This window comes from Dipodomys merriami, unplaced genomic scaffold (genome assembly GCF_024711535.1).
Source record: "Dipodomys merriami isolate MVZ:Mamm:240054 unplaced genomic scaffold, mDipMer1.0.p SCAF_844, whole genome shotgun sequence".
Taxonomy (NCBI): Eukaryota; Metazoa; Chordata; class Mammalia; order Rodentia; family Heteromyidae; genus Dipodomys; species Dipodomys merriami.
The window spans coordinates 85,888-112,190 of record NW_027206451.1 but is presented as its reverse complement, the minus strand read 5'-3'; the positions used below and the strand labels follow the sequence as shown (position 1 = coordinate 112,190).

General features: G+C 44.1%; 1 long non-coding RNA gene across 1 annotated transcript; it reads left to right on the top strand.

Annotated features, from left to right (window-relative positions):
- Positions 1 to 23,098: 23,098 nt before the first annotated feature.
- On the top strand, positions 23,099 to 24,382 carry LOC138820165 (uncharacterized). Its single transcript, XR_011369748.1, has 2 exons — positions 23,099 to 23,694; positions 23,821 to 24,382. It is a non-coding gene; the product is annotated as an uncharacterized lncRNA (long non-coding RNA).
- Positions 24,383 to 26,303: the final 1,921 nt, after the last annotated feature.

Here is a 26,303-nt window from a genome sequence, read left to right as displayed (position 1 = left end):
GAGCTCTTTTGCTCAAGGTTAGCACTCTACCACTTTGAGCCACAGATACACTTCCTTTTGCTGGTGGTTCATTGGAGATAAGAGTCTTATTGGCTATCTTGCCTGGGCTGTCTTTGAACCTCGATACTCAGATCTCAGCCATCTGAGTAGCTAGGATGAGAAGCATGAGACACCAGCATCCAGCCAAACTGTTATTATTACACCTCTCAAACATAACTGTGTCAAAAGAGTGCCTTCCAAATTGTACCTCACCTTTGCAGCTCAGATGGTTTGGCTATGCTTTAGATAAATACCCATGGCCCTATGGATTTGGACCAGCCAGAGTTGGAACTTCCATGTCTTTCCACACTGCACTAATTATCCCCAGCAATATTTACTGTTTATTTATCTTCAAATTTTAATGACAGAGAATGCCTGCCCCCATTGTGATTTAAGGCACAAACACTCCCCTTGACAAATATTCTGATCAACTTAATACTGCCCAGAGTAATGCTTAGATGCTTTTTTGGCAGAACTGAGATTTGAACTCAGGGTCTTGCATTTGACAGGCAGGTTCTCTATCACTTGAGTCACACCTCCAACTCTGGTACACAGATTCCTAAAAGGTTCACCTCTTCATTCCTTTCAGGTTTTCGGTAGAAAGCAATCACTACTTCTTAATTTATTCTTTTTTTTTTGTCTGTGTGTGCCACTATTGGGGCTTGAACTTGGAACTTGAGCATTGACCCTGAGGGTATTTTTTGCTCAACGTTGGCATGCTACCATTTGAGCCAAAGCTCTGCATCCAGTTTTCTTCTGGTTCATTAGAGAAAAGAGTCTTACAGACTTTCCTGCCTGGGATGTTTTTAAACTATGATCATAAAATCTCAGCCTCCTGAACAGCTAGGTTAAAGGTGTGAGCTACTGGTGCCTAACTATGTTCTTATAATAAGAAATTCTAGGCTGGACGCTAGCGGCTCATGCCTGTAATCCTAGCTTCTCAGGAGGCTGAGATCTGAGAATCGTGGTTTAGAGCCAGCCCAGGAAGGAAAGTCCTTGAGACTCTTATCTTCAATGAACCAGCAGAAAACCAGAGTGTTGCTGTGGCTCTAAGTGGTAGAGTGCTAGCTAGCCTTGAACAAAAGAGCTTAGAGACAGAGCCTGGGCCTTGAGTTCAAGCCCCTTCACTGACCGCCCCCCCCCAAAAAAAAAGAAGAGAAAAAGAAAGGAAGGAAGGAAGGAAGGAAGGAAGGAAGGAAGGAAGGAAGGAAGGAAGGAAGGAAGGAAGGGAGAGAGAAAGAAAGATGGAAGGAAGGGAAGGGTAGGGAAGGGAAGGGAGTTAGGGAGGGAGGAAGGAAGCAAGCAAGCTAGGAAGTTTTCACATAGGTTCTGAAGCCTCTCCTGTTCTTGTCTCTGCTCTGGGATTGCACTCTATTTCTCTGAACCAGAGGAATGCCTATTCTCTCCTCTCCTATTCTCCTCTCTGCTTCTGCTCTCCTTGGATTTAGGAGTATTTCTGGAGTGTTCTCTGCCCCTGGCTGAGCAGGTCAACACAGCCCTCTGCTTTCTCAAGGTGATCTCAACCCCTCAGTGCCTCAGATTAAGAAAGGAGAAGATGAGAGAACAGAGGCACCTCTCAGGAGCTAAGATTCCCTATCAGAAGGGGATGGGGTTTAGACTACACAAGGCCAAAGGCCCTCACTTGCTCTCCCAGGCTCTCCCATGACTATCACCACACCTAGCTATTCACTCATAAAAACTTGGCAGTCAAGAATGATGCATGGTGGGAGAAGTAGATGTTTACCTGGGCTTTGGGCTGGTCTTGTCCTCCCAGGAAGGCCACATGGAGGGCCACATCTCTCACCTCACAGAAGAACATGATGGCGTCGTTCCTGGAGCAGCATTTCGAGCTCCTCTACTCTCATCTCTAGTGTGAGCAAGCCAGAAGAAGGGTTTTCTTTAGAGGCTGGCTAGCAGAGGCCATGCTTCCATCATATCCTAGATCTTGGCAAAGCCATTACTCCAAAGACAATGTTCTATGTCCCATCTTACAGTCCATAAGTCTATTTATAGGTAAGAATAGAAATGAATATTATCTTCTGCGAACCGTGGCTTATGTCTGTCATCCTAGATACTCAGGAAGATGAGGTCTGAGGTTCCTGGTTCAAAACCAGACCAGGCAGGAAAGTCTGTGAGACTCTTATGTCCATTGAACCACCAAAAGAGCCAGAAGTGGAACTGTGGTTCAAGTGGTAGAATGCAAGCCTTGAGTGAGGAAGCTCAGGGTCATTATCTAGGGCATGAGTTCAAGTCCTCATACTAGAATCAATATAGATAGATAGATAGATAGATAGATAGATAGATAGATAGATAGATAGATAGATAGATAGATAGACAGACAGACAGACAGACAGACAGACAGACAACAGACAGACAGACAGACAGACAGACAGACAGACAGATAGATAGATAGATAGATAGATAGATAGATAGATAGATAGATAGATAGATAGATAGATAGATAGATAGATAGATAGATAGATAGATAGATAGATAGATAGATAGATAGATAGATAGATAGATAGATAGATAGATAGATAGATAGATAGATGAAAAATTGAAAATTAGAGATAGACATTGTAACCTGGCATGTACTTCCTTTGCAGTTCACTCTTCATTCTGGCAATAGGGAGTGATTGAATACTTAGGAGGAAGGAAGGGAGGATGCTGTAGAAACTGGAGTCTGGCAACCATGCTCAGCTTATGACTGGAAGGTGCATGGAGACCAGAGGCAAAGAAGCAGGCAGGAGGTTGCATCATCTTCTCTCCCAGGACTCTGTAACAAGGCATTGATTTAAGGCAGCACATAGCTGCCACTGTTGGGAGAAAACAGAGGGGGAAAAACAGATGTGAGAGAATTCCAAATTCTTTCTTCAGATTTTTTTAAGTGGGCTAAAATTTAATGTGAGAGTTAGGCACTGGTGGCTCACACCTGTAATCCTAACTACTCAAGAGACTGAGACCTGAGGACCATGGTTCCAAGCTAATACTGGCAGGAAAGTTTGTGAGACTCACTTATCTCAGATTCACAACCCAAAAGGTGAGAAGTGGAGCTGTGGCAAGCACTAGCCTTGAGTTAAAAAAATGAAGGGACAAGGCGGAGGCTTTGAGTTCAAGCCCTGAGACTGGCACACAGAAAGAAAGATGATGAGGAAGAACAAGAGAAGGAGAAGAAAATGAGGAGGAAGAGGAGGAGGAGAAGACAAAAGAGGGGAAGAAGGAGCAGGCAGTAAGAGAGAAGAGGAAGGAGAGAAAGGTGGGATGAGGAGGGAGGAGGAGAAAGAAGGAGGAGGAGGAGAAGGAAGAAGGAGGAAGGAGAAAGAAGGAAAGAAGAGAAAGGAAACAGGAAGAGGAAGGAGGAGGAGGAAGAGAAAATGAGGAAGAGGAAAAACAAAGAAGGAAGGAAAGAATGAAGGAGGGATGGGAGAAGGGAGGGAAAGGAAGGAAGAAAAGCTAGGAAGGGAAGGAGGGAGGAAAGGAAGAAAGGAAGAGAGGAAGGGAGGGAGCTATGAAGGGGGAAGGGAGGAAGGGAAGAAAGGAAGAAAGGGAGGAGAATGCTTTGTCTCATTTTCTTTACTAGACCCACTATAAATCAACAATCAGTGTTGTGGGGCTGATCTGTGACCCTACAGTCTTGCAGGAGCGCCTCCTCTCTGTCATGAGAAGACCCTGTAGGATGTCAAATCTTCTGCTGATAAAGGTAGAAATCCAGCTTGCAGGTTTCTACCCTAGGGGAGCTGTGCATGGTGCAGTCCCTCTGTCTCACAGCTTCAGACTCAGCCTGAGTGTTATTACTGCCCATATATTTACCTTCCCATAGGGTCAATGTGCTGATGGAGGTGGTTTTGCAGGGCTGTGGAAACCCCATTTCTACTTCACATGATGATAGAGATGAGGAGACCTCCTAAGAACATGCACGCTACTATCATTACCTGAAGAACTCAATAAATGCTTTGCACCACTTGGAGGGAAGGCAAGGACTATAAAACTCACCCCACAGCTCAGCCATCAAGGTTTCAAAAATGAGTGTGGGGTCACAAAAGAAGGTTGAGAAAGGCCTGACTTTTGTACTCCTCACTTTCACTCAATATCCCCTAATAGCTCAATCCCTTCATAAAGAGAATTCCAACAAGTAAGAGCTAATTCAGAGATTAGAACCATGATTGCATCTATTATTGTTTTTATTTTGTGCTTGTCCTGGGGCTTGAACTCAGGGCCTGGCTAATATCCTTGGTCATGTTTTTTTGTTTTGTTTTCTTTCCTTTTTGGTCAATCATGGGTCTTGAACTCAGGGCCTGGATGCTGTCTCTAAGCTCTTTTTGCTCAAGGCTAGCGCTCTACCACTTTGTGACACAGCACCACTTCCAGTTTTGTGGTGGTTCATGAATCCCATCGACTTTCTTACCAGGGCTGGCTTTGAACTGCAATCCTCAGATCTCAGCCTCCTCAGTAGCTAGAATTACAAGCATAAGCCCCCAGGGCATGGCTGACCAACATAATTTTGAAGACCTGAGTTCTGTCCATTTCATTTCCATATAACTAACCTTAGTCTGGTGTCTAATTCCATGTGATTCCTAAGTAAAATACAAATTAGAATTCATAACAGCTTATGCTGTTAGCTCCAGGCTATATATTTGGAAAGCTGGCTTCATGAATCTTTTTATCCTAGAACTCAGAAATCACAATGATGGCCTGGAAATAATAACAAGATACAGAGGACAAGCTGACACTTTTGTTCACAGTGTGTTTAATTCTATTCAGGAGAATGGGATAAAAATCCTAGAAAAAGCCATGCACCGGTGGCTCATGCCTATAACCCTAACTACTGAGGAGGCAGAGATCTGAGGATCATGATTCAAAACCAGCCCAGGCAAGAAAGTCTGTGAGACTCTTATCTCCAATAAACCACTAGAAAAACAGGAAGTGGTGCTGTGGTTCAAGTGGTAGAGTGCTAGCCTTAAGCTGAAGAGTACAAGGACAGCGCCCAAGCCCAGAGTTAAGGACCCATGACTGGCAAAAAAAAAAAAAAATCCTAGCCATCATCCCTTCTCCCTCTATCTAAAGTTCCTGGCCTGTTTCCTGGTCCTCATGTGATTTCACATGGTAGTTCTTAATCTACCTGCTTAGTACTCAGAATGTTTTATATCAGAGATGCAGAAAGTGAGATCGCTGTGGTATGAGTGCACACACACACACACACACACACACACACACACACACACACACACACACACACACACGAGTTCACACGCTCAACACGTTATCCCCATCCTCTCAGTGTTAGAAGGTGGTGACTTGGGGAGGTGTTTATGCCAGGAAGGCCATGACCTTGTGGAGAGATTAATGCTGTCAGAAAGGAATCTAAGGGGAGTCTAACCCCTGGTGTCCATGTTCAGCAAGTGTCCATCCCCTTCCAGAAGATGCTGTGTTCCAAGCACCATGTTGGAAGCCAACTGTAGCATCATCTGACAATTGAGCCTCTGACAACTGGGCCATGAACTAATCTCCATTTTCAAGGCAACAAAACACAAGTTTCTCTTGTTAATATAGTGTCTAGCTTCTGGTATTTTGTTATAGTCATACCAATGGACTAAGACGACAAAGATGGGTCCCAGAGCCATGGGGTACACTGTGGAGGCTTTCCTAAATATCTAACAATGTGCAAGTGGATTTGGAGCTGGATACAGGGCCCAAGCTATTAGGCACTGGGTTCTGCGAGAATAAAGTGGTAGGGAGGGAAAACAAATGTGTTCTCAGCAGATGTAGTCAGGACTTAAAATCAGCTGAAATGGACCCTCAGTTAGACATCCTGAGCAAAGTGTGAGAAAGAAACAAGAGGAAAGGCCAGCCTTGCTGTGAACTTGCAAAGATGCTGGGTGAATTCTGTCCCTCTCCTCGGATGCTGTAGAAGGCAGAATGTGTGGGGTAATGCTCTGGAATCAGGCAGTAGAAATCTCTCCAGGCAGCATAGGTTCAGGAACCTATGTGGCTTCTCTGAACAGCTTCTTGTAAAATGCAAGAAGAGAGGAATTATCAAATGATCTGAAGCCCAGAATTTACACTCAGGAGGGAATGAGCATGGAAAGATCTGGAAAGTTCAGAGACAGTCCATGTAAAGAGTCATAAAAGCATGTTCAAGCTGAGCACTAGTGGCTCATACTTGTAATCCTAGCTACTCAGGGAAGCTGAGATCTGAGGATCACAGTTCAAAGCAAGTCTGGGTATACAAATCTATGAGACTCTTAGCTTCATCTAATCAGCCAAAAAGCAAAGCCAGAAGTGGAGATGTGGAAGTGGTGCTGTAGTTCAAGTCGTAGAGTGCTAGCCTCGAGCTGAAGAGCTGAGGGACAGCACCCAGGCCCGAGTTCAAGCCCCACGACTGACAAAAAAAAATTGCTTCAGAAGTGGAGATGTGGCCCAAGTGTTAGAGCACCAGTCCTGATCATAAAAGCTAAACAAGAGCTCAAAGTCCTCAATTCAAGTCTTAGTACCCATGCAAAGAGCCAGAAAGGGGGGTGTGGCTCCAGTGGCAGAGCACCAGCCTTGAGCAAAACAGCTAAATGAGAGCACAAAGTCTTGAGTTCAAGCCCCAAGACCAGCATGCACACATGCGTGGATACAAGTGTGCGTGCACACACACACACACACACACACACACACACACACACATACACATACATACACAAAGTGTGCTGAGAAAAGCAAAGTTGTAACCAAGTAACCATATGGAGATTAGCAAAAGATAGAAACAAGCTTCTAGAAGGCATGCAAGAGATTTCTAGGGTTACCTATCCCCTCACAGGCTCAGAGTACCTGTGGGACCTACTGGGCTCATTACCCAGAGTTTTTCTAGTTTCTGATCCCCACTTTCTGCCACAGAACTCCTCTGCCATACCCCCAGCTCTGGCTCCAAGGGCCAAGATTTGCCTCAGGCCACCACAATGCAAGCCTTGTTTGTAAAATGTCCACATACAGTGAATTCCAAGGCAATCTGAAGGTAGGAGCTATGGAGGCATGGCTTCCTCTGGCCAGATTTCAAAGGATGCTTGCAAAAGCCTTGAGGACCAGGCAGGGTCCTACTTCAGGGACAGAGCTGCTATAGAGAGCAGGCTGTGACACTGGAGTCTTATCAAGATCTCTGCTAGGACAATATTGAGAGGACTGATGGAAAACCGGCTACACACACACACACACACACACACACACACACACACACACACACACACACACACACACACAAACAAGCATAGAGCTTCAATGTACAGCCTCAACCTAAAGAAGTCATAGGCATGAAATTTCAGCATGAGCAGAAACTTGAGCATGACCAAGGAAAGTCTTCCTGAGGCCTTGAGTGTCCATGAAATGGAATTTCATTAAGATGACTCATCTCCAGCCTTGAGATTTAATGTTGCTTACTCTGTTGGATTTGGGAGACTTAATGGCTATTCCTTTCTTCTGTTCTATGTAGCCCTCTAGAAATGGGGATGTCTATTCTATGCCAATCCGCCATTGTGTTTTAAAAATATACATTGGGTTCCGCTGGCATACAACCTCAGAAGGAGCATGATTTAAAGCTGGTCTGTATGTGACTTAGGTCATACTAGGGATTTTAGACTTTAAAGTTGATGCTGGAATAAGTGGCGAAATTTACTTTTTTTGTAGGTGGAGGGATAGGGAATACTAGGATGAAGTTAATGTATCTATTTTGTTTTCTTGGGGTTTTTTTTTTTGGTCATGGGGCATGAACTCTAGGTCCAGACACTGTCCCTCAGCTCTTCAGCTCAAGGCAAGCACTTTATCACTTGAGCCACAGCACCACTTTTGGTTTTCTGGTGGTTAATTGGAGATAAGAATCTCATGGACTTTCCTGCCTGCGCTGCCTTTGAACCATGATCATCAGATCTCAGCTTTCTGAGTAGCCAGGATTGCAAGTGTGAGCCACTGGAGCCAGGTGAGTTAATGTGTTTTGCAAGTAGAAAAGACATGGTTTAGGGGCACACATGAGTGCCATTGTATGAATGTCTGCCTTACAAAATATGTGTCTCCCTCTACCCTCCCCAGTGCAAGGGTGGGGGGGAGAGGAGGCCGTCACCTGTTAGGAACCATTTGACCATAAAGGCTGCCATTATTAAGGGACATGACAGAGTAGAAAGTTATATGCTAGACAAAGAGACAGTCTAAGATTGAGGATTCATTTTAGCACTTTATTGTCCAACATTGAAATTAATATTTTATGTTTGTTTAACTTCATTTATAGATATAATTGATTGCTGGCCACTAATATCTCATTTCTGTAATCCTAGCTACTCAAGAGGCTGAGACCTCTTGCTGTTCAAAGCCAGTCTGGACAGAAAAGACTGTGCAATTCTTATCTCCAATTAACCAGTAAAAAAAGGGCCAGAAGTGAGGCTGTGGCTCAAGTGGTAGAGCACCAGCTTTGTGAGTAAAAGACAAAGGACAGTGCCCAGGTCCTGAGTTCAAGTCCCATAACTGGCACCAGGAATAAACAAATTTTTTAAATGTCTTAAATATATAGTGATAGAAAAGCAAGAGGACAAGAGTGGGAAAAGAAAGAGGACAAGGCCAATGGGACTGGAGAAGAACATAGAGATTGCTAAGCATGAACTCCATTGTTTGAATGGGCAAACAAACAGCCAGGAGACAGAAACAAGGTCACAGAGCTGATGGAGATTCTAGTCTAGCCCATGCTGTCTCCCGTCTCAGTGCAACTGCATTATGGTCAGTTACAGTGCAACCCTGCTGTGCTCAGGACAGGCAGCAAGCCCTACCTCTTCTGTGTACATGCAGACTTCCAGGTTGTGTAGGTTAAGGACCTGGATGGTAAAGTGGATTTTCAGTTCCTGGGTGTTTGGAAAGGAACTCACCAAGGCTAAGTTTATTTCTGCAGAAGAATGCACCATCAGTCAAAAAGCTGGCAAGCAACCGCACAGAGCAGGCAGGCTGGCTGCTCCCTTTTTATCCCAGATCCAGGAGGCCCCACCCCTCTGCTCCCATTGGCTGAGCTCAGGCTCATAATGTGGAAAGAGAAGTAGATGTAATTAAAATTCAAGGAGCTTCTCAGGTGCTGAGGAAAAGGAAGTTTGTAAGGAAAGTGTACATAACAAGGGCCAAGCCACCTGGCCAAAGCAGGGACACTTCAGAAAAAACACCTGTAAACCTAGCTACTCAGGAGGCTGAGATCTGAGGATCACAGTTCAAAGCAAGCCTGGACAGGAAAGTCCATGAGAATCTTTATCTCTAATAAACCACCAGAAAACCAGAAGTGGCGTTATGGCTCAAGTGGTAGAGCTCTCGCCTTGAGCTGAAGAGCTCAGAGACAGCACCCAGGCTCAGAGTTAAAGACCCATAGTGGACAAAATGGAAAAAGAAAAGAAAAATCGCTCAATATTAACAGAAATGAAGAAAACTCCTTTGATAGAAAAGACTTTTTCTCACATTAGTGCTAATAGCACATGTCTCTAATTCTAGCCACTCAAGAGGCTGAGATCTGAGGATCAAGGTTGAAAACCAGCCAGGGCAGACAAATCCATGGAAAATTTCTCTCTAATTAACCAGAAAAAGGTCAAAATTGGAGGGGTCAGTCGAATGGTGGGTAAAGCACTAGTCTAGAGCAAAACAAGCTAAGCAACAGCATGAGGTTCAGAGTTCAAGCCTTATTGCCAGCATAAGCATATTTCTATGTCTGCACATTTAATAGATCTTTGGAGGAGAGAAGGGTGAAGGGCAAAGTCTGAGTTGCAAGTAGCCTGCTTCATGCTTTAACAAAGCCTGGTCCTTGGTCCTATGTGTGTGGATGTCCTTGAGCTGCAGGATGAAGTGGGCCACAATGGTCACCTGTGTGTACAGACGTGTGGTGCACGCCATAGGAACTGCATTGCTTCTGCCCTTCTACGTGATGTCTCTGCATTTCCAAAAGATCAGAAACAAAGGGAAGATGACAGGAGCAGAGAGAGAGAGAGAGAGAGAGAGAGAGAGAGAGAGAGAGAGAGAGAGAGAGAGAGAGAGAGAGAGAGAGAGAGAGAGAGAGAGAGAGAGAGAGAGAGAGAGAGAGAGAGAGAGAGAGAGAGAGAGAGAGAGGAAGAGCGAGCACTGCAGAAACAATGCCTGAGATGCAGAACATTAAAAGGCAAGTCATATAAACCAGCAAACCTGCACCACCATAGCCATAAAACACCCACGCCTGCCATCATACACAGCCATGCGCCCCACCTGGCCGCACTGCTCCAAATTCTGAACCAGGCTGTTCTAGAGCCCATGTTATAGTTCCATGGAGAGTGTGAACCCATACTTAGCCAGAACCTGATTGCTTTCCTCCTCCTCCTCCTCCCCTCCCTCCTCCTGCAACCCAGGGTAGGCCCCACATGCTGAGATGGGAAGGAAAGAGGAAAGCAGCCTTGGTCTGTCACCTTTATGATTTTCCTAGACAACAGGACAACAGCACTTGGAATTTCCTACCATCCATCTATCCTCTCTACCAACCACCTTCTCCCACCTGGGCCACATCCCTTCTCACATGGCCAGGGCCTCCTCTGCCCACGAGCTGCTCCTCCCAGGTGCACTGCTATTTCTTCGGTCCTGACCCTTCTGCAGCTCCTTTCCCCAGCAGCTACAACAACCACACAGCACCCAGAAGACCTGGTTTTACTTAGCACTTAGGGACTGTCGTGAGCACCTTGCTGAGGGCTACACCTGCACTGCCTTCAGTAATGTATGACAGGTACTATGGTTCCAGTGCTGTAGCATTGACAATCAGTAAACCAAGACAGCTAGAAGGAGATCGAGGCGTGTAAATGAATGGTCAGACTCTGTTCCCTTTTGTGCAGGTTTGCATTTTAACCAGAATCACAATTATCTTCTTTGGGGAAAAATAAATAAATAAGTAAATAAATCTTATGGTGGAATTTTTAATTTATACTAGTGAACTGACAAGGATCTATTGACCAAAGGGATCTCTCTGGGCTCCTTGAAAGCAGTGCTAGAACCATCTGAGCCCCAGGAAATATCTACTTCTTGCTGAATGGAGCCCCTGAACATCATCCTACAAAATTAAATTGGCCAAGATCCATTTGATCTTACAGAAACTGTTCTGGCTCCATTCATGGGGGTTGCAAGGTCAGCTATCCATTGTGGATCTAGAAGGGTCTAGAAGGTCTTTATCACAGGAATGTTATGAAGTGAGGAGTGGACATGAGGTGGTGGAATGGAGGGGTGTGGAACAGGTGACATGAAGGGCAGGCAGGCTCAGCCACTGGCTGGTTGTGTGTGTCACACTAAGCGAATGGCCTCACTCAATGAAACCTCTTTGCTTTCTCTGAAAAATTGGGAATCATAATGGTCTCCTCCCTCTGGAGGAGTCATGAGCATTGAACGAACTAGTGACTGAGAATATGAGAACACCCTTTTGAAATTGTATGGTTATATGTATATGTGTGTGTTTCTGAAGTGTATAGAGTTATTAAATTTTTTTGTCGGTCATGGGGCTTGAACTCTGTGCCTGGGTGCTGTCCTCAGCTCTTCAGTTAAAGTCTAGCACTTACCACTTGAGCCACAGCCTCTCTGGATTTTCTGGTGGTTAATTGGAGACAAGAGTCACGGACATTCCTGCTTTGACTGTCTTCAAACTGTGATCTTCAGATCTCAGCCTCCTGAGTAGCTAGGATTATAGTGGTGCCTGGCAGAAAATAAGTTTGTTTGTTTAAGAAAAGCATTTGCTCCTTTAGCCTAGAAATTCTAGCACTAAGAAATCACCCTGTAGAAAGAATCACATGTGCTTTCATTACTGAGCTACCACTGTGCTATTTCAGATCCTTTTTAAAAGGCAAAAAAAAATAAAACAACAAAAACTAACCTGGAAACATCATAAACTGTCCAACTAGATAAATATATCATGGAGCTAGCTGGGTGCCTGTGGCTCATGCCTGTTTTCTGAGCTACTCAAGAGGGTAAGAAGTAAGACTCGTAGTTCCAAGCTAGCCAGAGCAGAAAAGTTCTTGAGGCTTTTATCTCCAATTAATCACCAAAAAGCCAGATGTATAGCTCTGGCTTGAGTTGTGCTATGCCAGAATTGAGCAGAACAGTCAAGCAAAAGCTCATTCTCTGAGTTAAAGCCCTACTACCAGCACACACACACACACATGCACCCACATACACGAAAGAAAGACCCATGACCAGCAAAAAAAAAAAAAAAAAAAAAAAAAAAAGAAGAAGAAGAATCTCAGATTTGTCTGTCAGGGCTGGTTTTGAACCTTGATCCTCAGACCTCAGCTTCCTAAGTAGCTGGGATTACAGGTGTGAGCCAGCGGCACCTGGCCTAAACGTCCATCTTTCTTTTTCTATCATTTTTGTCAGTTGTGAGGTTTGAACTTAGAGCCTGAGTGCTGTACCTGAGCTTTTAGTCTCAAGTCTAGCACTCTACCACTTGAGCCACAGCTCCACTTCCAGTTTTCTAGTGGTTAATTGGAGATAAGAGTCTCGTTGATTTTCCTGCCTGGTTTCCAACCACAATCCTCAGATCCTTAGTCTTCAGAGTAACTAGGATTATAGGTGGGAGCCACCATTGCCTAGCCTAAACGTGTTTTTGTTGTTGTTGTTGGTGGTGGTCATGGGGCTTGAACTCTGGGCATGGACTCTGTACCTGAGCTCTTCAGCTCACAGCAAATGCTCTACCACTTGGGCCACAGTGCCACTTATGGATTTTTGCTGATTAATTGTAGATAAGAGTCTCTTGGACTTTCCTTCCTGGGGTGGCTTTGAATCATGATCCTCAGATCTCAGCCTACTGAGTAGCTAAGATTACAGGCATGTGCCCGGCCTAACCATTTCTTAATATGGGTCTTGGTAAAAACTATTCAAAGCCAAGTATGGTGGTATGTGCTGGTAATCAGGAGAATCAGAAGTTCCAGGCCAGTCTGGGCTATATAGTGAGACACTGTTTCAAAATCAAAACAAACATTAAGGAACAGTATATAGGTGAAACTATTCTTGTAGCCATCTTTGGAAAATACACCCAGCCACTTAGCAATGTGGGTTTCAGAGAAAGCACTAGTGATGGCAGCTTCATTTTGCTGTCTGAAGTGTCTGCCTGTTGAGGGGCTTGGATGGTGGTGGTCATGGTGGTGGTGGTGTGAGTTTGTGTGTGGTGTGTGTGTGTGTGTGTGTGTGTGTGTGTGTGTGTTTGTGTGTGTGTGCGTGCGTGCGTGCGTGCGTGCGTGCGTGCGTGCGTGCGTGCGTGCATGCACACACTCATGCCAGTCCTGGGGGTTGAACAGAGTCTAGGTGCTGTCCCTGTTTTTTCCACTCAAAGCTGTTACTCTACCACTTGAGCTCCATTTTGCCTTTTTTGGGTTAATTGGAAATGTCACAGACTTTTCTACCTTGGCTGGCTTTAACCTGTGATCCTCATATCTCAGTCTCCTGAGTAGCAAGGTTAATAGATGGGAGCCACCAGCACCTGGCTTCCTCTCCTGTTCTTTGAAACAGGGTCTTGCTATGGAGTTCCAGGTGGCCTGGAACTTATAATTCTCCTGCTTCTGCCTTATGAATGCTGGGATTACAGACACACACCACCTTGCCTGGCTCTCTGTTCAGGAAGACATGTGATAAGCCTACCTGCCTGCCTGCCTGCCTGCCTGCCTGCCTTCTTTCCTTCCTTCCTTCCTTCCTTCCTTCCTTCCTTCCTTCCTTCCTTCCTTCCTTCCTTCCTTCCTTCCTTCCTTCCTTCCTTCCTTCCTTCCTTCTTTCCTTCCTTCCTTCCTTCCTTCTTTCCTTCCTTCCTACCTTCCTTCCTTCCTTCCTATCTTCCTTTCTTCCTTTTTTCCTTCTTTCCTTCTCCTTTTACTTGGGGTCTTGTGCTCTTTCTGAGCCTTTTTGCTCAAGGCTGGTGCACTACCACTTGATCCACAGCTCTGCTTCCACTAGTTTACTGAGTAATTGTGGATAAGTGTCTTTCAGGATTTTTCTGCCCAAGCTGGCTTTGAACTGCGATCCTCAGAGCCCAACCTCCTGAATAGTTAGGATTACAGGTATGAGCCACCAGCATCTCCAGGTTTTCTCAATAATTCATGGACTTGGTTGGAGGGCATTTCTTGGTAAATGTCTTATCTCCGTCCCGTGACCACCATAGCATAATTTTAAAAATTATTCTTTTTGTTTCTTTTCCTTTTTTTTTGTCTGCCCTCAGGCTTGGAGCCAAGGCTTGGGTGCTGTCTCCAGATGTCTTTTGTTCAAGGTGAGCATTCTACCACTTGAGCCACAGTACCACTTCTGGCTTTTTTTTTGGTCAGTTGTGGGGCCTGAAATCTGGGTCTGGGCACTTTCCCTTGAGCTCTTCAGCTCAAGGCTGGCACTCTACCACTTGAGCCATAGCACCATTTCCAGCTTTCTCTGCTTATGTGTTGCTGAAGAATTGAACCCAGGTGAGCCACAGCACCACTTCTGGTTTTCTGGAAAATATGAGATAAGAGTCTTATGCACTTTCCTGCCTGGGCTGGCTTTGAACCGTGATCCTCAGATCACAGCCTCCTGAGTAGCTAGGATTACAGGTGTGAGCCACGAGCACCCAGCTTTAATTTGGCTTTTTCAGGTAAGTTCTCATAGTTTTATCCAACTGATCTATGGACCGTGACCCTCCCATTACCTCCTCCCAAATAGCTGGGCTCCACCAGCGATACACCAGAACCTTTCCTAGAGCCCTTATCATTTTAGGTTTCCAATATAAGTTTTTGAAAATAACTGAAGCCCATTTCTTTTAGATGTCTTCTTTAGTTCAAATTTCATACTGTTTACACGAGACTACCCTCAAATTTGCTATGCCGGCCAAGATATTTGTGTTGCCACATAGACAGCTTTCAGGCTATAATCTAAAACATACGTTGCACAACGGAATCTATTTCTTCATTGATGTCCTGAGCACAAGCAGACAGGCAAAGCAAATGCCTGACGATGTGCTTTCCCCTCATCTTGTTCCTGCCTGGGTCAGCATCTGACCTTCAGCATATACAGGCTCCCCACAGTCTGCACAGCAGCATTGCTTCCTGGTCCTGCCTGTGGCCCCTTTGCCATAGCAGAACTAACTTGTAGCTTAAAGTCCAAAACCTGCCCAGGAACTCATCTCATAGAGGAGTTACCAGTAGGAGTCAGGGTAGGGTAGACCATGTTTCCTGAGTATATAATGGCTGCTGCTAATATTCTTTCTCGAAGAGGATGCTATAATATTGCTGTGAGAGTAGAGCCTCTACATTTGTGGAAGTAGGATGTAGTTAGAAAAAAAAAGGGGAGGAAAAGAACTCAGGATTTAATAGATAAAAAGTGAATGTAAATGTGGGAAGGTAGCTCAGTGGTAGAGTGCATGCCTTGCATGCATGAGGCCGTGGGTTTGATTGCTCAGTACTACATAAGCAGACAACGCCAGAAGTGGCTCAAGTGGTACAGCGTTAGTCTTGAGCTGAAGAGCTGAGGGACAGCGCCCAGGCCCAGAGTTCAGGCCCCACAACCAAAAAAAAAAGTGAATATAATTTCCTTTTACTGAACTTGTACACTAATGACCTGGGGCAAAACTTAACCGCTCTGCTTTGCTTTCTCTGTTTAGCAATTGGTGACTTTTGATTCACAATGAAACTGCAGAACATCAGTGAAATAATGGATGAGAAAGCTGCGTGCACATTCAGAGTGCAGCAGGGTAGCAGGCATTCATTCAGAATTGCGGAAGTATACAGAACATAAGAACTTTCACTTTTACTTGTGCATACTCAAGGAAATGATCCTCAGTTAAGATTTTTTTTTAATCAAACGACATTCTGAAAGAGTCAGGAAAATATTGAGGAAATATAGAGACAAGAGGCAGTGTGGGATGGGGATTTAGCTTAGTGGAAGTGCACTTGCCTAACAGTAAGGTCCTCAGCTCTGAAAGAAGGAAGTGGTTTGCTTGTGTGTCCCTGGATGTCAGCTTCTTGCTCCCCCTCAGGGGTAAGTAGCTCCATGGTGCCCCAGCCTTGCTTTGCAGAATTTCCACACATAGTGTATGCAGTGTGAACCTGTGTTGAGTCAACTTCATCTTAGAATTCTTCTATGCATCAGGACATAGGGTATTGTTAGCTATGTGCTTACATAAGTCAGCTTTCTTAATCCCAGAGAGGTCAGCAGATCAGAGACTGCTTTTGAAAAATGCTCTTGACATATGAGGATTCTAAGATACTCACATGTATTGATCCTGCCAAAATGTTGTCCCTGCACAGAAATCAAAAGGGTTATCATTCTGTGGGCACCTGCGAGGTTTCCCATTTGGTTTCTCCCTAGCTCTCAGTGGGCACTCCACAATCTGGTGACAAAAAGACTAGTGGTAATTCGCGACAGAATCCTGAGCAAGCAGCCCAATTAAAGAGTAATGCAGCCCATGTCTTCCCTGGGTCTTTCAAGCACACACTTCCCTGGGAAGAGCTTCTGTCTTCAGTCAAAGGAGTGCCTTTTCTGTTTCAAGTATCATCCAAATCCGCATTAATGAAACTGTGGTGGTGTCTGAAGACTATTCACTGATTGAATATAGATTTGCATGGCTACGACGTACCAAGCAATGTTCTAAAAAGACTGTGGTGGGAACCGAGTGTGCACACCAAACACAGACATACACATGCATGCACATACATACACATGTGTGTGCAGTAAATCCACAGAAGTGAATATACAGTAATTGGTCATGAGAAGTGCTAAGGGAAAGGAAGTAAAGAAGAATCAAAACAACAGTTGAAAGGGGTGATATTGATGAAGATATATTGTATTCCTAAACTGCTGAGTTAGATAGCAACTCCTTTGTATAACTCCTTAAAGATAATAAATAAAAGAATACATTGCTTTTAAAAGTAAAAGCAAAGAGTTGCCTGGTACTGTTATCTCACCCCTGTACTCCTGACAACTCATGAGGCTGAGATCTAAGGATCCAGGTTCAAAGTCCTTGACAGATAAAGTCAATGAGACTCAAAGGACTAAGCATCATCCATAAACAAAAGAGCCAAACAAGAGCAAGAGGCCATAAGTTCAAGACTCAGCTCAAGTACAAAAAAGGGGAAGAAAAAGCAGGGAGGGAAGGGAAGAAAGGAAGGAGTGAGCACTTATTAAAGGCGAGTTTACAGAAAAAAAATAAGATATTAAGTGTGTATTCATGTGGTTCCTCTATGGTGGATATAGTAATTACCATAATTGCTATAATCTTTACAGAAGATAGACCAACTAACTAATGTGACAAATAAGCAGAAGGCAGGCTAATGATAGTAAGTTATATATATTGATCATTAGATATTATACCAAACAATTCACCATTTATCCCCTGGACTATGGGGAAGAGCTAACACTCTACTGAGAACAAGGAAACTGTACAGCCTGGAGTTACCAGTCAGTGACAGAGCCCAATACCACTCAGGGTTTCTAAAAGTCGCCTTTGGCTACAAACTCAGGGTCACTATCAGACAGATCTATCCCTCTAAGAAAGGTAAGGAGGTTCTTATTTTCAACCAGACTTGTAAAGAGATTTTCAAAATTTAATCTATCTCTTTGCTTCAGACTATAGGGAATCATTTGGGGAGCAAGCACCCAGCATTCCACAGCTCTTAACTCTTCCTTGTACCTCTGTGTCTAAGACAAAAGAAGGAATTACAATTTATGAAGACAAGAAAGGCAAGACAAACCTGTGGAATGACTCAAGTATGAGTTCAGGGGAAAAGACGCTCAGGCTCCTTAGACCAAGGTTACTATCAAAGATTCGGGGAGAACCTAAACCAAGCCTCTCCTGTATGCTCTGCACAAGTCAGCCTGGATGGCAAACCCAGCAGCAAAAACTGCCGAGGTCCTAGGGAATGTCAAGTGAGTGGAAGTCAGGAGAGCAACAGGAAAGCTTGCCCCTCAGCAGCAGAGAAGAGCAAAGCAAAGCTCTCAAATTCCACCCTAGGCCCAGGCAATTTAATTATATTTTAATTATTTATAACTTGCTGTATTCCAGAACTGCTCTGATAAACTAGGTGTAGGAGAGAACGGGAAAGTAGAAAGGTATGGATAGCAGCATACAATGGAGACAGGAATGGAGTTAATACAGAAATGCACAATTAGTACCACAAAATGACCTCTGTATTCCAAGGGGAGGTGGGATAGGGTAGGAATTTCGCTTGACACTGGCTTCTAGCCAATCAAACCATGATACAGATCACAGAGTCCAGAAGAGAAAATAGCTTGCTGTCTTCATACAGAAAGCATTGTTACACCATGCCTCCACTCCCCACAAAGCAATCCCTCCCAAATGTGACCACAGTGGAGAAAGATATCCGTCCTCTACTATGAAGGGAAGACAGGATGCAGTGGACAGAACACGAATCCTTCTCTAGATGGATGATCATGTGTTGGAGACCTGAAACCTGCCTGAGAATGCTCTGGCCTTTTTCAAACACCTGATTAAGCCATGACAAATAGCCGTTTTTGGAAATTCCAAGGTGTACATTTAGATTACTTCCTAAAACAGGCTGGGCCGGTCAATTACCGAAACCGGTGGACCAAAAAGACCCTGCCCTGACTTCACCGTAAAGAAATTTCCGTCCGCCCCTCCCTTCCATACAGTACTTCCCCTTCTTTCCTTATAAAAACCTAAGTTTCTTTGCCAATAAATGAGACCTTGACGCGACTCAGACTGACCCTGTATTTCTTTATGCGCTTGGTCTCGATCCTCTCTCGCCCCCCTTGGTTCTTTTAGGAGGTGCCCTCTCGGATCCCCCACCAAATTACCTGGCCTGCTGGACGGGTCAAGTGGCGCCCAACGTGGGGCCCGAGACACGGTGACCTACCGGACAGCGGACAAACAAGGAGCTCCTGACACGCGAGGTAGAGACGTCCGGACCGCATCTCTCGTCCACCCCGGAAAGGTCTTGAGGTAAAGATTGCTGTCAACTAACCATGGGAGAGAGTCTGTCTAAAGAAGGTCTTTTCTTTAAGGAAATGAAAAGTAGTCTTAGGGAGAGAGGAATTAGAGTTAAGTAAAAGGACTTGCATAATTTTTTTTTGTTTTGTGGAGGAAAAATGTCCATGGTTAGTATTACATGGGCCAGGAATTCACCCTCTTACATGGAATAAAGTGGGAAAGGACATTAACAAACTCCTCAGGGACGGAGAGAAGGTTCCTGAAGCCTTTTTTAGTTTTTATGGGGTCATTAGGGACATCTTGAAGGATGTGGAGGGAGATAGACAGTTTTCTCATCTTTTAGCTCTTGCAGAGGATGCCCTTTCCTGTCCCTCGGCTGAGCATGAGTCTTGCTCTAAGGACATTTTGCCACCCGCCCCCCTAACAAATGAGACTCAGTCACAAAAGGGGACGTCAAGACCGGAGGAGGCGGCCGATACTGTGGCTTCGCCCTCCCCATCCCTTATTGATGAGCCTATCCCCAATAAGTTGCCCCCCCTTTATTGAGGCCATCTCCTCCAAATAAATCATTAAAAAATAAGGCACTCTATCCTGTAATTCCTCAAAATGTCCCTGACGATGATTGGCTTGGCCCTTCACAGCAGGCCAGCCTCGAGACGGAGGCTGCCAAATATGAGGAGGAAAAATACGGGCCCCACCCTCAATATCAGTCCCAAGTTTTTATAGCAGACCGGGGACATCACAGACAACTCCACTGGCCCTCTCCACCCCTATATGGGCCATGTCCCCCCAGCGCTCCAAGCACCCCCCCAAACGATTCAGTTCCTCTTACCCAGATTCCAGGGGTAGAAGGACTCTTAAAAACTAAAGACTCCCTGTTAAGACAGGTCTCCTCTTTAAAAGATGTCCTTTCCATAAAAAGGGAATTAAGAGATCTCACCCAACAAATACAGGAATTACAGACTGACCTTACAGGAGAAGCTGGCTTTGTTTTGCCTTGTGTGGGTTCCTTACCCAGAGCACAGGCCAGGCCAAGGATAAGTAAAAGTAATAAGACACCAACTTCGGTGTCACTCTCTTTTCCAGTAATGGCCCGATCTGGTACTCAGGGGAATCAGGCAGACACCACCCAGGGTGATAACTCAGAGGATGAAGATGCTGAACAAGGGACCTCGGCCTCTGAGGGAGAGGGGGAGGAATTAGAGGAGGAATGAGGGGGAGGTAATGTGGGCTAGGCCATATATAAAAAATTAAAAATTAAACATCTAAAAGACTTACATTCAGCAGTAAAAAAATTATGGTATTAATGCACCCTTCACCCTTTCTATACTTGAAGGACTGGGCCAAGGAGGCAGCCTGCTGCCTCACAAGTGGGTTAAAGTGGTTCAGTCAGTCCTGACTAGAAGCCAGTTCTTAACCTGGAAGGCTGAATTTATAGATAAGGCAGAGGCTCAGGCTATCATAAACAAAAAACATGTTCAGATGGCCATTACCATCTGAAGTTGCTTCTTTTTCTGTTTGCAGTCCTTCGACTGCCACACAGCGCCTGTCTGGTTTACTGTTTCTGTTTAGTGTTAATTGTCTCTGTTGTCTGTCTTGTTGTCCTTAAAGGGAAGGGGCGGCAACTAACAACCCCCTTAAGTCTGACTTTAGATCACTGGAAAAAAGTTACAGCACGAGCCCAGATTGTCAGGTTTTAGGAACTTGCTTGTTTGTCAATTATGAAATTGCCACTGACCACCTGCGAGTGGCCCCAGTTAGATCTCAGCCTTGGGCCTTGGTTCAGGGGCTCTGAGCATGGGGGAGAACCTGTCAGTCTGAGGTGAGTAGGGGTGTTGAGTCCCCTAGTAAGTAAATGGTGGTGAGATGTCGCCCCATTCACTGAGACCTGATTTTGTCTTTGTGGCCACTTGTTTGTCTTGTTTAGTGTGTGTGTTCGTTTTATGTTTTCTGAAGTAGGGAAGATTTGGGTGACTATGGCAGGCTCACTCAGCAGACTCTGGATTCAGCTTGCTGAATGAGAACAGCACAGTGATTCAAAAGACTAATTAGTGAATTGCCTTGCTAGATAAGCAAACTCTGGGAAAATGAAGCCCAACAAAGGTACCTGGTTTAAAAGAAATACTGTCTTAAATTTTTGTTTAAAAACTTTAAAAGGTGTATGTACAACTGATTTTGATTTTTGCGCGCTTTAAGATCTGTGTGAGTGTTTTGTGTGTGTCTGTGAACGTGTTCAAAGATAAAAATTGTCAGCATGCTGTAACAATTGGGTGAGTTTAAATTTAAAATTCAAAAAGTTATGAGGTTTGGACATTGACAAAAAAAATCTTCGCATTGTTTTAAATGGCTTTGTAAAGATTCTTTAACTTGCAAATTAGAAAATCTGGTATTTAAAACTAATATTTTAAAATGCATAAGACATTTTATACTGTAATCAAGTTGTCTGGCTTAACAAAAATGCATTGGCTGTTTGGGATCTAGTTCCCTTGGCTAAAATTTGGGGATAAGTATTAGAAATTTAAATGTAAAGGTTAGTTTAACACTGTCAATGATGTTACTTGTTCTGTCTGTCTAAAAACTGTGTATTTCATTCGAGAACCAAGAGAAGAGATGGGGAAAAACTTAGAAGCCAACAGAAGACCTATCTTTAGGGGTGAGGGGTGAACAAGCAGAAGTGCAGTTCAGCTTGTCATGCATGGTGGAACAGGCCCTGGGAGGAGTCCACGCATGGTAAAAGAGGGCAAGCTGACGCAAACGCAGTTCATCTGACCCTAAAGAGTCAGATTGGGTGTGTGGCCATTCCATAGAAGGGGCTGGGTGGCCCATCTTTGTTCTCTCTTTTCTCTGCAGATAGACACTGAAAACATGATGGTTAAAATGAGTGATGTGATGATCTGATTAGTATTGCTAAAACCTCCACTTGGATGTGTTAACATTAAAATTAGGAAGGCATTAAAAGAGGGCTAAAAAGTTATTTATATAATGTGGCTTACTTTCAATTTTGTTCCACAATTAGGATGCTTTTAAAAGTTATAAAGGTGTTAAGTCTAGCTTCGTGATATAGTGAAGGTGACTGTAATTCTTGCATTAAGGAAAAATTGTCATTTGAGTTTAAAAATCTTAATGTGTGTCTGTTTTAAAACAAGAGGCAATGAGTGACACTTGGCCTCAAGATTTCAAGGGATCTTTTCAAAATGCAAATAAAAACTAAAGTATAAAATATTAAAGGTAATTAATAAGAGGTTTAAAAAATAGAAATGGATTTTTGGATATAAAGTTTAAATGTAAAATTGTTTTTAACATTGGCCTCAATGTGCACAAAGGAAAAATTAGGATTACCAAAATAATTGCTATTCTAGTTTGCTCTTATAGGTTTTTTTTTTTTAACAGTTTCCAGCAAGCTCAGAGCAAAGCACAGAGGATTCTTACAAGTTTGTTAGATGTAACTTTGGCTTTTAATAAGTTTCAGGTAAGAGCATTCTTAAAAGCTACTTCTATGTTGACCACCTTGTTGCTTTTAATTGGAGTAAAATGGCCTTTTGTAAGACTCATTGATCTGCAAACTGGTTCAAAGCCAGCCCGGGCACAAAAAGGTTCCTGTGAGACTGTCACCTCTATTCAGCCAGCAGAGTACTAGCCCTGGACTAAAGAGTCAGGGGACAGTACTCAAGCCCCAAGCTCGAGACTCACAGTGGCAGAGTACTAGCCCTGGACTGAAGAGTTAGGGGACAGCATTCAAGCCCTGAGTCTGGGACTCAAAGTGGCAGAGTGCTAGCCTTGAGCTGTAGAGCTGAGGGACAGTGCTCAGGCCCCGAGTTCAAGTCCAGAGACCAGCTAAAGGGAAATGCCAATGAGGCATTTATCCCAATGTGGAGAAGACACTCCTGGGACGAAAGCAATGGAGGAGCATCCAGAGGCAGTAAAGCCACTGCTTGGATGGCAGAAATGTCAGATCCTAGAGTCATTTGTGCGTGGCCCTTCAAAACAGGTCAAAGCCAGGAGGTCATAGGAAGATAGTTTGGAAGCATGCCTAATGTTCATGACTACCTTGTAAGGGACAAGAACTTGCCAGTCCTCTGTGATAGTGAAAAGCTAATGTTATAAAATGTGGGGGATAGTTTAAATCTCAACCCCTTTATGTACCAAAAGCTCTAATTAGCAGTAATATTGAAATATTGAGCTGACACCAGCTACATGAAATTCATCTGCTCAGGAAAAAGTTTGTAAACCTGAGAGTGTGTTTCTATTGATATCTGTCTAAAGGCCTGCAAAGGTAACTTAAGCATCTTAGGCATTGTTGGGATCATTAGAGGTCACATTCCTAAGCCATCTAGGAAGATGCTTTTGCAAACTAGAGTGCTAAACAAGCTACACTGCTGTAGCCAGAGAAAAGGTCTGTGCAGTTGTCAAAAGTTAAAATATTGTTCTTAATGACATCTAACCCTGATGGCCTCTTTGTAAAATAGGCTAAGGTTATAAGTTCCTGGCTAGGTAAGATCAATGCCCCTAAAGTCAGCTTGAAGAAGTTACAGAAAATGGACCTTCGCCCTTCTACCCCCAATTTAAGATCAAGGGTCCAGAGTCAGTTTTGGAAAAATGAGGCAAGATAGATAAAAAAAAAAAAGGCACAAAGAATAGTGTTAACTGTTGTAGGTGTTCAAGGTGTGAAGACTGCATCTGTCAGAGATGGCTACAAGACTAAGCCTTCTGAGCCTTCTGTGTCTATTTTACAAAAATATCTGGTTAGTAAAAAAAAAAAAAAAAAAAAGAGTTGTGATTTTGGTAAATTGTCCTGGGCTATTGTTTAAAGATCTTAAAAACCAGCAGGATCAAAGCCTGCCAAGCCTATGCAATGTATCCTTAACCAGTCTCTGTAGGAATTTACAGCCCAGCATGAGGTGTGACAGTCCCTTGGAGCCACTGAGAGACCCTGCTGTTGCTGCTGCTGCTGCTGCTGCATACCCTAATGGGTAAAGTTCAACGATGGCCTGACAGCCACCTGGAGAAACTCCTGCCTGATTCCATCACCTGAGTCGGCTTCCTGGTTGACTGCTGCTAAATCTAAGATATTGTGGGACATTCTTTTGGGTGATATCCAGAAACCCTCTATTCCCACAGTGGATACTGGGGACAAGAATATCACTGGCTTGCTTGCCTTAGGCACTTCAGTGCATAGTGACTGGAAATCCACTCTATGGTCACAGCCTAGTTTGGCTCTGGTATGGTAATAACCTGAGTGTGTTATCAGTGGAGGTAATACTCTTAGCCTTAAAATCTAGCAAGCTTCTGCATCACAGTGGTGCCTTAAGGCTGTTCTAAGATAAAGGTTCCACAAGCCAAAGGAAAATTGGGCAGTTTTAAACTACAGCCACGAAAATGCTCAAAAAATCGTAAAAAAAGAGGGTAGTAAAGAAAGCCTTGAAAAAAAAATGTAAGGGGCTCTGGTACTGTTATTTTTGTTACAATCGGACCTTGTATACTCAACAGACTGGTGTCTTTTGTAAAAGAAAAAGATCAGCGCAGTCCTTCTATTAGTTCTGAGATCCAAATACCAAGCATTGAGAACAACTGACACCCCACAAGATAATATAGAGACACCCCTACGACTGAGATAAGAACCCCCTAAATTTTAAGATTAAAATTAGCCCAAAGAAAAATGGGGGAATAAAAAATTAAAAATTAGAGTTACATTTTACAATTGCTAACTGCTGGTTTTGCTTCTGTAAACTTGTTTGCGCTAGCACTGACCCTTCCCCTCCCTGGAGATATATAAAAAGTTTCAGAGTCTAGATGTTGGCCCTGGGACAAGCTCTGTAGTCGTAATTAAAGGGCTAACAAGTAAATTCCCCAAATGGCTAAATGGGACACAAGATAAGAAACAAGGAGTATGTTCCTCCGCATTCCTGTGTAAAAACTCCCGATTTAGGGGGCTCAAGATAAGGGCCATTTGATGAGCCCAGCAGACTAGGCCAAGTGTTAATCACAAGCCTGTAACACTGTAGATTCCCTAACCCTTACCTCCCAGAGTGACTACCTCAGTTTGATCATCCGCGCTAATTGTTTTATTGCAAAGAGTGTTATAAACTTCCCCAGGTAGTATGACATTGATGTTGGGATATCCTCCTTTTCCCTGTGCAACAATGTTATTAATGTTTCTGCCTCCCTATACTCACAACAGAGCCAGGTTTTTGTTTGTGGCAATAATATGGCCTACACTGTACTTCCACAAAATTGGACAGGGCTCTGTATTCCAGCTATTTTGCTCCCAGACATTGACTTGATTTCCGGAGATGAGCCAGTACCCATTCCTGCCTTTGATTATTTTGTTCCCTGACATAAAAGGGTGGTACAATTTATTCCCTTTCTGATAGGACTTGGAGTGGCTGGTACTTTAGGCACTGGGACTGCAGGATTAGCCACTGCTGTCTCCTCATACTCCAAGCTTTCACAACAATTAGCTGATGATATTACTAAAGTTTATCAGTCTGTTAAAGATCTTCAGGATCAGTTAGATTCATTAGCTGAGGTGGCTTTACAAAATCGCAGAGGTTTAGATCTTTTAACTGCTGACAGAGGTGGCATTTGCTTAACTTTACAGGAAAAGTGCTGTTTTTATGCCAATAAGTCTGGCATTGTAAGAGATTGAGTTAGAAAACATCAGGAGGAGATTGAAAGACGGCGACATGAGTTTTTGAGCGCCCTATTTGGGCTGCTTGGGGGGGGACTTTTACCCTATGTTCTTCCCCTCCTGGGTCCCCTTGTTGGATTACTTTTGCTAATTTCCTTTGGCCCTTGGACTTTTCAACGGCTAACTCAGTTTATTAAAAACCAGATCGATTTGACCCTTACCAAAACCGTTTCAGTACACTACCATTGAGTGGAAACCCAAGAACAGGCTGTTGAGGCAGAGCAAGGGCTCAGGTTCAGCGCCTCACGGTCCCGACCTCCCCCCCACCCCCCGGGCTAGCTAGAGAGTACTCAATGACAGGATTAGTATGGGGCCTGCGCTGGAGGCACAATGTACAGAGGTCGTCGAGACCTGCTCAACATGGCACGTTGCCAGAAGCAGGAGGCACCACATATAGCCTAAGACAGTGGTTCTCTCAGCCGGGCCAAAAGTCAACTCTGGCCATTTTAATAAAAGGAGGGGGAATTGTTGGAGACCTGAAACCCGCCTGAGAATGCTCTGGCCTTTTTCAAACACCTGATTAAGCCATGACAAATAGCCGTTTTTGGAAATTCCAAGGTGTACATTTAGATTACTTCCTAAAACAGGCTGGGCCGGTCAATTACCGAAACCGGTGGACCAAAAAGACCCTGCCCTGACTTCACCGTAAAGAAATTTCCGTCC